Source organism: Ammodytes marinus (genome assembly GCF_949987685.1).
Source record: "Ammodytes marinus genome assembly, chromosome: 11".
NCBI classification, from domain to species: Eukaryota; Metazoa; Chordata; class Actinopteri; order Uranoscopiformes; family Ammodytidae; genus Ammodytes; species Ammodytes marinus.
In genome coordinates, this window is record NC_137215.1 from 8,202,287 (window position 1) to 8,212,061 (window position 9,775).

Consider the following 9,775-nt stretch of genomic DNA (forward strand, 5'->3'; position numbering starts at 1 on the left):
TGTGGAGAATCCCTCTCATCTATCAGACTGTGAGACAACAAATAGCTCATCTCGTCCCCAGCTGGCTGTGCAGCCGCTGCACTGAAGCAACAAACTCATATAGTCTCATAGAGGTGAGAAGTAATTGATGGTTCTGTGGTAAAACGAAACGAGCCTCCAGCTCACCTCAAGCCTCTCTGCCTCACACACACACACACACACACACACACACACACACACACACACACACACACACAAACACACAAACACACAAAAACACAAACACACACACAAACACAGAAAAACACAAACACACACACACACACACACACACACACACACACACACACACACACACACACACACAAACACACTCACACACATGCACGAACACTGTCTATCTTTCCCCATCTTTGCCTCGTGTTTGTGTTGGCAAAAGCATGTGTTTGAGAAGGTCGTCACCTGTGACACATTTTGGCGCTGAATGCCTGGCCCCAAGAGGATGGGTTGTTTTGACGTATCCTCAGAGCTAAGAACATGTGTTACATATCGAGGTAGACCTTTCTCCAGAGAAAGCCTATTTTTCTTGCATAATACGCTGTAAACAAACCTAGAGTGATGAGTCACATCGCTGGAGAGAGCAAGGACCTACTAGCCTGCCGTTATCTGGGCTGTTTGCGAGGAATGCGTTTAATGGCAGCTAGTTTGAGAGAGCTCGCTCCTTTCCCCGGTGTAAACCACACCATATGGAGGCTGTGTGCCAGACTTTCTTCTTGCGAAGGTCAGGAGGAGATACATCTGCGACTGTGTGCACACAGCTTTCACATACAAGGAGCCGATTCTTCTGGAGAAAGTCCAAGATTTGAAGATGTTTTCTTAACCCTTTGATGGTCTTCTCAACTGTTTGGTAGAACACGTTTTAAGAAATAGATTTTTTGCTTTACCCAATCTCACAGATCACTGAAATATGTTTTTTCTAAAGTTGGCTGCTGCAGTATTCAAACCAAAAAGATATCTTTCCTCGTGGCCCGTTTAGGGTGAAGTATCAATATTATATAAGGTGCTCTGAGGAATTTTCAGTTTTTAGTTTAATTATTGCACCCCCTTTGGACAAAAGCGGTAGTGTTTTTAATACACCAGCTGTAGTTCCTGGGTGAGCGTATCCATGACAAAGGCATTAAGAAAAACAATATAGAAATAGCATTCTTTGCACTGATGGTCTCGTTTGCTTTAACATGTCATTTTTAATCATCAGAGGAAAAATTAGATGGTTTTAGAAATGTTTCAAAGTTCCTCCCAGCAGCTTTAAATGTGGTAGTTTTAGAGCATTGACTGAACAAATTATGTCAGCTAATGCTAACTAACTCATTTATTACAAAAACTGTATATTGCCATGGAGATGAAGATGTGTTATGAAGCTTGGATGAAGTTTGATGTTACTTAGGGGGTTTTCTTCTTTTTCAGGGGCTGGGAAAACATTTTTCAAAAGCAAAATGTCAGGAGGTCATTCATTTTCCCACTCAACAAAGTGAATTATAAACATAAACTTCTGTAAACATAGAAACTTTAAGATGAAAACTTGCATAGGGCTTAACAGACCTTAAAACTTGAAGTGAAACCATAACCATTTGTTATAAATATATGGAATTTGGAATAATAATTAGCACAGACATTGAATAGTAAAACAGTATAAATAAATTATTTCTGCTGAGAGCTTTTGGCCAGTGTTTTGGGCTCTTTGAACTATAGAGTGTGTCATCACAACATGTTCAAAAGCTCTATTTATAAAATATAATCAAAAGGGGTCAGGGTCTGATACCATCCCCATGCTGATTCATAATCATACCAGTAAACAGGAATATTAAGAAAGGATCTTTTAAAAACGTTTTTTAAATCCTCTAAGTAAATCACACTTGAACGCATTGACCTCCATCACGCTGTGTGCATTATGAATGAAAGAGGGGGGAGGCGTGCTGACATTCTGACCAATAGAAGTGACTGAAAGAGAGCTTCACACCTCTTCAATGAGATAAAAGGTTTTGGCTGCTGCTCCTGTTGCTCCTAAAGCTCCACGTTCTGCAAGCGTTCCCGAAGCACTTCAAAGCTCTCCCTGCTGTCAGGGTGTGATCCTCAGAATATTTATTAATCCAACCCTGACCCGAGTTTTCCTCTTTCCTCTGATTACAAGAGGACTGCGTCATCAGGCGTTAAAAGCTCCGTGCATCATGTTTTGATGAGCATGTAAAGAAGGTAAAGTTATAGGAAGCTACAGTGGTGGAGGAAGTATTTGGATCCTTCACTTCAGTAAAATTATTGCTTAAAACATACTAAAGGAGAAGTGCTGCAATTAAAAAAATGTCCATAAAAAAACAGGAAAAAAAAACTTATGTAGTAGGTAAAGCATAACTATGTATGAGTTAATAAAACAAATAAAAAACATATAGTATTACTAAAAAATAAAAATAAACATATGTAGTAGGTAAAGCAAAACTATGTAGTAGTTACTGAAAAAAATTCTTTAAAACATATGTTGTACTTACTAAAACATGTTATAAATAAAAACATGTGTAGTAGGTGATTCATAATTATGTAGTAGTTAATAAAAAAATAAATAGAGAAAGAAAACCTATGTAGTAATTACTACAAAAAACGTAGTAGTTACTAAAAAAACTATGTAGTAGATAATGCATAACTATGCAGTAGGTACTAAAAAACAAAAAACAAATGTAGTAGGTAATTCATAAATATGTACTAGTTACTAAAATATAAAATAAACCTATGTAGTAGTTACAGGTAGCACAAAATAAACGTATTTGTTAGGTAGCACAAAAAAACCGTATATAGTAGGTAAGAAAAACAACTATGTAGTAGGTAACTATAATATCTATGTAGTAGGTACTACACTTGTGTGTACCTACTACTAGTAAAAAAACATATGTAGTAAGTAACAAAAACAAACTATGTAGTAGGTAATGCATAACTACTTAGTAGTTACTAAAATAAAATTACAAAATAAAAAACCTATTTAGTAGGCACTTGAGTAAATGCAGTAGAAAACAGTAGCAGTTTTAAACTGTAGAATTCTAAAAACACAGGTAATGGATCCCTGAATTCCTGGGCACATGCCAATCTCTGCAGGGTTCCCTCAAACTAACGTGACACTTTGCGCAAAACTATCGAAGGGACGAGTCATGGCAGCGTCTGGACAACATTCGCCACAGCACGCCTTCTCTCCAGCAAGCTCATAAAAGTCTGCACGGCTAAAGATAGACACAGGCGGTCGGGGGGGAACATCAATAAATCACTGGGGGAGACCCCGAGGGCCTGATGAGAAAGGGTCCTCAGCGTAGCTTAGGTCGCTGCCATTTTGCTGAGCATGTCACTGATCTAAAAACCCCACTCACAATGACCTGAAGCCCTGACTGTGAAGTAATCTTTGCTTTGCCCCATTAGACCCTATTATGGTGCTTGGAGATTTGCCTCTACCTTTCATTTATTAATAGCAACTAGCATTAACTTTTTAGGAGAACCCTCTCCTGTCAGCACGGTTGATCACAAAGGGCCTCCACATTCCTGTCTCAGCTGGACATTCAACAGGCCACCACCTGCAGCATGTCAACACACTACACTAGGTTAACAACCCACTCACACACACATATTCACACACACACACACACACACACACACACACACACACACACACACACACACACACACACACACACACAAATCTTTCTCTCACTGTGAAGCCATTAACTGGAAGGTGCTGTAAACTTGGTCTGAAAGTACTCACTCGACATGTGTTAGAGAACGCTGTCTAATAACACTAAACAAGGAAAAATTAAATAAATTGTTGACATTTTTTAAATATGTATACTGTATACAGCAGGCTATTGTTTGCCTGTACTCTATTCCACACAAGGAGGCAACATCAAATAATCCAGAGATGCTGAAGATACAGACGATAGAATTGGAGCCCGAAACAAAAGGCTGACGTCTTGGACTGACATTTGCCTGTGGCCGTGCGTGCTAACAGTGGGGGGGAGGAGAGAGAGTGGTGTCTTGTCTCAGCTGTCACTTCTGAGCCCCGTGGTGGGATAATGTGAGAAAAAATGCCCACACTCTGCCTCTCAGTCGAAGCCACGTGCACTGAGATCCCCTCGGCCACTTTGACAAGACAACATTGGAACATCTTGTTGTTTGCGTTTGGATTGATGTATTAGTGTGGCCCCTGAGGAGTTTTGGAGTGTTTTCCCAATACAAGTAGTACTGCTGAAATGGTTGTGGAGTGAAAAACACAGGCATCATTCATTTTTCCTTGGCAAACTGAATGCGCCCGATCTGCTTTGATGTCAGATTCAACAAACCCCATCATTCATTATTAAGAATGACCTGGGTCACTGTTGACTATGTAAACTTGTAATTTCCCTATTTGAATAACAAAGGCAAAGACTGATTGATATTAAGGAGAGCTTGAGATCTTATCTGCGGCTCCTCTTGCGTGTGTGTCGCTGATTTTGCGCTGTGTTGCAGTTGCCTGGCAGCCATCGACGCCCCTCTTCGTTTCCAATCGGCATCACATGGCGCCAGAGGAGCTCACCCAGAATAACTGGACAGTCCTCCAGAGGCGACTGCTCACTAATGCAATATGCACAAGCTGAGTGCCCATCTCTTTCTAGGATATTAAGGAACAGCGTTATAGTGCGAGAGATACTTACAGAAAGAGACATTCTCCATAGACGCTTGGATGCGCCTGACTTTAATTACATAAGAGTTCACAGAATACCCTTGAGTTGAGGGAGACCCCTTTGGATATTTTGCAACAAAAAAAAGTCTGGCTGTGTTTTCCGGTTCAGAGCATATCAGTGGTTGACCTCAGTTAAAGAAGGAACTGGTGGATGACTCAGCGCCCTGAAGCAGTGCCGGGAGATATCTGGTTTTTAAAGTCAGACATGGATGCCGGGAAACACTTCATGTTGCAGGCGTGATCACTCCTCATTTGCGTGTGCGGCAGTATATCATCCATGCAGCCAGGTCTCCATTATGGAAACCTTTTGACCTGGTACATGCTCATCAAGACAAACTGCCTCCTTCAGTGGACACACTCATCATCGACTATAGATCTACATATCAGCTGCACTGTCTCTCTCTCTCACGTCTCCTTCTACCATCATTGCCTCTTAAGCCGCGTCAAACAAGCAAATACATATTTTTTTTACTTTATATAGTGTTCCCATGGTCTAAAAAGCATGATTACTCAACACAGAGGACTGGAGAGGATCAGATTCATAAATCAGCTTTTACGAGATACAATAAAGATGAAACTGCGACTGAACCTGATACAAGCTCTACTTTTGAGTCGTTTGAATATCACAGATTACAGAATCAGGACATCAAGACATTAACAAATACCGTTGTCTTGAAGATTGTTTGGTGGGTTAAGATTTCTACAGAGGAGACATCCAACGGAGCAGGTATGCTTTCTGGCTTTGACAGCTTCAGCACTCTATATACGGTCATTATTTCTGTCCTCTTGTAGTGTTAACACACAGTATTACATAAGACTGGGAAGAGTGAATACTTATCACTGACATTTCCCTGTGTTCCCTTTCCTGCTGACCAACACTTTGTTTATTCTTTCATAACAACCAAATGCCAATCCCAAAGCTAAAGAAAGTTCAAGGACATCTTGGATCGAAGGCATGCTCTATCTGGGTGGCTTTTTGAAAGCTTTTTGAATTCGAAAATGACTCACGTGTAGGAGCCATGCAGACAATAGGGGATGGATATAAAGCATGAGAGAATAGCCATTGCCAAGAATCATTATCAATGCTACTCCCAAACCCACTGAGAAATGTCATCAAGGGAGGGAGGCTGCACTTTCAGTTGGCGTTGCAATCGGCTGCCACATCTCAAAATCATTGTCTATTGATTGATTTCCCCCGCTGATGGCCCTTTCAAAGTCTCTTCACGTCTGGGTTCTGACTCGACAGATACGAGTGGACTGAATTTAGACATAAACCTTTTATTGTGGCATTTAACAGGAAGCTGGGAAAATGTTCTCGATTAGCCAGCAAGTCATTCCAAAAGAAGGCTAAGTCCTGGAATGGCTTGACGGTACAAGTACATACAGCAAATGATCAATTCCTATGAGTTCCGGTGACAGAACTTCTTCCCGCACAGCCGGATAATACCAGGCTACGCATTGCTGATGTGAGCGCCATGAGAAACACATACAGTATGGGTCCTGCCTTTACCAATAGTGGATCAGGGTATAATCATAACATTGAAGCTGTTCTAATCAATGTGTTAACATCAACAATGAGTTGAATGACTATGGAGTAAGCCCATGGTAACTCCTAAGGATGTACACAGGGAATTATTACCACATTTGCAGTTCCCCTGAGATCTACGCAACTCTTAACCAACTTTGAGCGACATACCATCTTTAATTGTACATTGTCACATATAAATACATTACCTCATTGCCGTGTGTACAATAGTGATTTTGAAAACAATTGTTCTCCAGAATCTCTGACTCCACCTTTAAGTAATCATTTAAAGAAAGGAATATTTAATCAAAGTCATTGAAATATGCGAAGAAATACATTGGCGTTTCTGTGATCAATATATGCAAGTAAAGGAACATTTTGAAAGTGGTGTGGCCTCTCTCTAAATGACACTTTGACAACAAGAATCTGACAGGAATTAGCCTATTGTCTGCTCACTGACACGTGTCGCCAACGGCTTATTTCCAAAACCCCTCAAACACATAAATAAACCACTCAGCAGCCAGAGATCAAAAGTGTCTGTACAAGGGTGATGCATTAAATATGGACCTTCCAGCCAGGTTGAGTGTGGTGAGACGGACAAGGACGTCTCCATTTGTTCTATCCCCCGTGGCAGCACCCTTGGCGAGGACTATGGACAGATGGCCCAGAAAAGGGGGCATGAGAGTGTCCCCTCATTTGCCACAAGTTGACTCTTGACTTGTTACATCACACAGTATGTTGTTCTTCTGAGACTCGGCTAGGGTCCAAAGCTTGTACAATAATAGAAGGATGAGGAATCAAAGACAAACGTCTTGTATCCCGACATAACTTAAAGCTATAGCGCGTAACTGTTTCATATAAATGAATGTTGGTTACATTCAAGCCATTGCCAAACAAGTAGACACAAAGTTGATTAAGCCTATCAGCTCCACATATTTCTCTCTGTATTTCTCAGTATGGCAGCTTTTCAAAACTGGTTTCGCCCCCCGACACTGGCACAGGAGCTCAGAAAAACCCCAAGTAAACACCCATGAAATGTATCAGTTGGACGTACAGCAGAAGGTATCAATTCCATGCATGTTGTTGTAATGACTCAGATTTCCTCATGGGGGCGACAGAAGTTACGCACTATACCCTTAACAAAGAATGTGCTGGACTTTGACCCCGTTTCCACTTGTCTTTAAAATGTGATTTTTGTGATCGGATCACATGAATACAGCTCTAACTACAGGTGAAAACACTCTCAAGACGCATTGAGATCGGATCACAAAAACCACATTCGGAGGTGGTTTACGTCGCTTGTGTCCGATGTGTCCGCATTCATTTGGTAGTGGAAACACCAATGTGACTTTTGTCCACATTAGGGACCTCCTACTCAACTGCCGCCCCGTGCCTGAGCTGACATACGTTGAAAATGCATCACTGGCGTTCATGCAGCTTTTATAGAAGCCTCATGAACGTTAGTTGCATCCGCCAGTATTGCAAATGACAAGCTTTCTGTCCTCTGTTTTCATTTCACTGCGTAAATCTCAAAACACGGAAGTCGCTGCTATTGACTGGTATGCTGCACGGTTTCCTGTTCTTATCTGCTGAAAAATAAAAGTCAACTTGCGTTTGGCTAGTAGCAGGCTTTTAATGTGAAGGTGCACAGGAAATATTCTATTCGCACATGCAGTAACTTAACTGCATATAGAAAGCTGTGTACTGGTGGTGGTGACAAGAGTGTAGCAGACGTTAGAAAAGCCGCCCGACGAGCACACATCTTTCACCAGCCAAAGTGGCGTAATAACTTACTCGCCTAAGAGTTTTCACTTTTATATACTATCTATGATATTCACCCGCATTTGGCGAATGTAGAGCCCTCTAAGCAGTGTTGTGCATCGCTCCTCCTTGTCTAAATGAGACAGCTGCCTTGCCTATCTCGTCAACCTAGACGTAATTATCTTTGCACGTAATGCATTTTAATAGCAAATGCGAATAAAACTGCGGCACTGTACAGCCGTGTATGTTTACTTGTTTGAACCCCACCGGTTAAAAACATCAATGCAAACGGAAATTATGTACGTGTTTATTTACATACAGAGCTGGTAAATGCAATCCGATCACAAGTAGACAAAGAAGTCACATGTAAAAAGACAAGTGTGAACACACGGACTGAGAGCTGGCCACCTTTGATCGGATCACCAAAATCACCACATAATCCCAGGTGGAAACAGGGCCTTTGACTCCCAGCCTTAGACTTCCACAGACGGAGCACGACGTAGCAAGGGCATGACCTCCACCACTTAAAAAAAAATTTCCAACTTGTCATATTGGCCGTTATAACTGAGTCACCTCCCCAGTGGTATATGGAATGAAAATGCAATTCAATTTCAAGTGTTCAGGGTCTATAGGGATTGTTGGCCTGACAGAGCATGACGAGATAAGTAAGCTCTGAAGCATGGTAAACTCCTGCGGTTTGCTCTTCAGCTCAGTTCATTTCATGTCTTCTTGAAATTATGAGATGCATTACATCTCAACACCCTGATAATGGTGTGTGTGTGTGTGTGTGTGTGTGTTGAAAATAACTTTAATCGTTACAACCTTCTCTGTCTTCAGCAGCAGCGGCCAAATTCGTGCTCCACTGAAAGTGTTTTGATGATATTAAATCCCTTGAGAGGAGACATGCCTAGGTGTAAGAGGCTTCAACATGGTATTGTTTCTCCAATGACCTTGCTACATCTTTAAAGAGATATTTTACAGTTTGAAGTCTTTGAATGATGCTCATTTAGACATTAAAACATGTGCTATAATTTGTATTTTTATGATCAAATAAATGTTTTTCGAATAACAATGTGAAAGAAGTTGCTTGGAGTGCTAAATATACAGTACATTCCCCAGGCGACCAAACACAACCCCAGAAGGATGATTATGTCGTCGGTGGCTCCTGGATATGTCAATAAGCAGGTCTGTGTTTTCTAAATTCATCATCGCAACTTAAAGAAGCGTGTTTACGACTTGTTTCAGCGGTCTCCCAGTGGCCAGAACATTCAGGTATTCCAGGTTTAAGCATATTCTAACTTGGGCAAGCCACATCACCTATTCTAGCTATCAGTCCGTAGATGGAAATGCCATCTCATTTACATGCGCCACCAAAACCCTTCGCAGCAATAGAAAAATTATTGGAAACCCAGATGGACGTGAAGGGAATTCATGTCCAAACTGATTACTTGTTCATCTTTACGAGACATCAAACAATCAGTGGCATGTCAACAGCACTACGAGCACTACACAAGGGGATGAGGACTGCCGGCATGGAACTTGATTATGTACACTATGGCAGTTTTATTACCCAAATCCCTCTTTCTCTTACCACCCACACTTTCCGAGCCCATCCATTAATAGACAAAAAAAAACTCCATTTGCTCTGTACAACATTATCGTCACAGACTAAGTATGGTGTTACGGTGAAGGGCCACAGCACTACTGAGAATAGAATAGAATTCGCCTGTGAACCAAATGAATCAGACTGTTTCTCTTGGCTT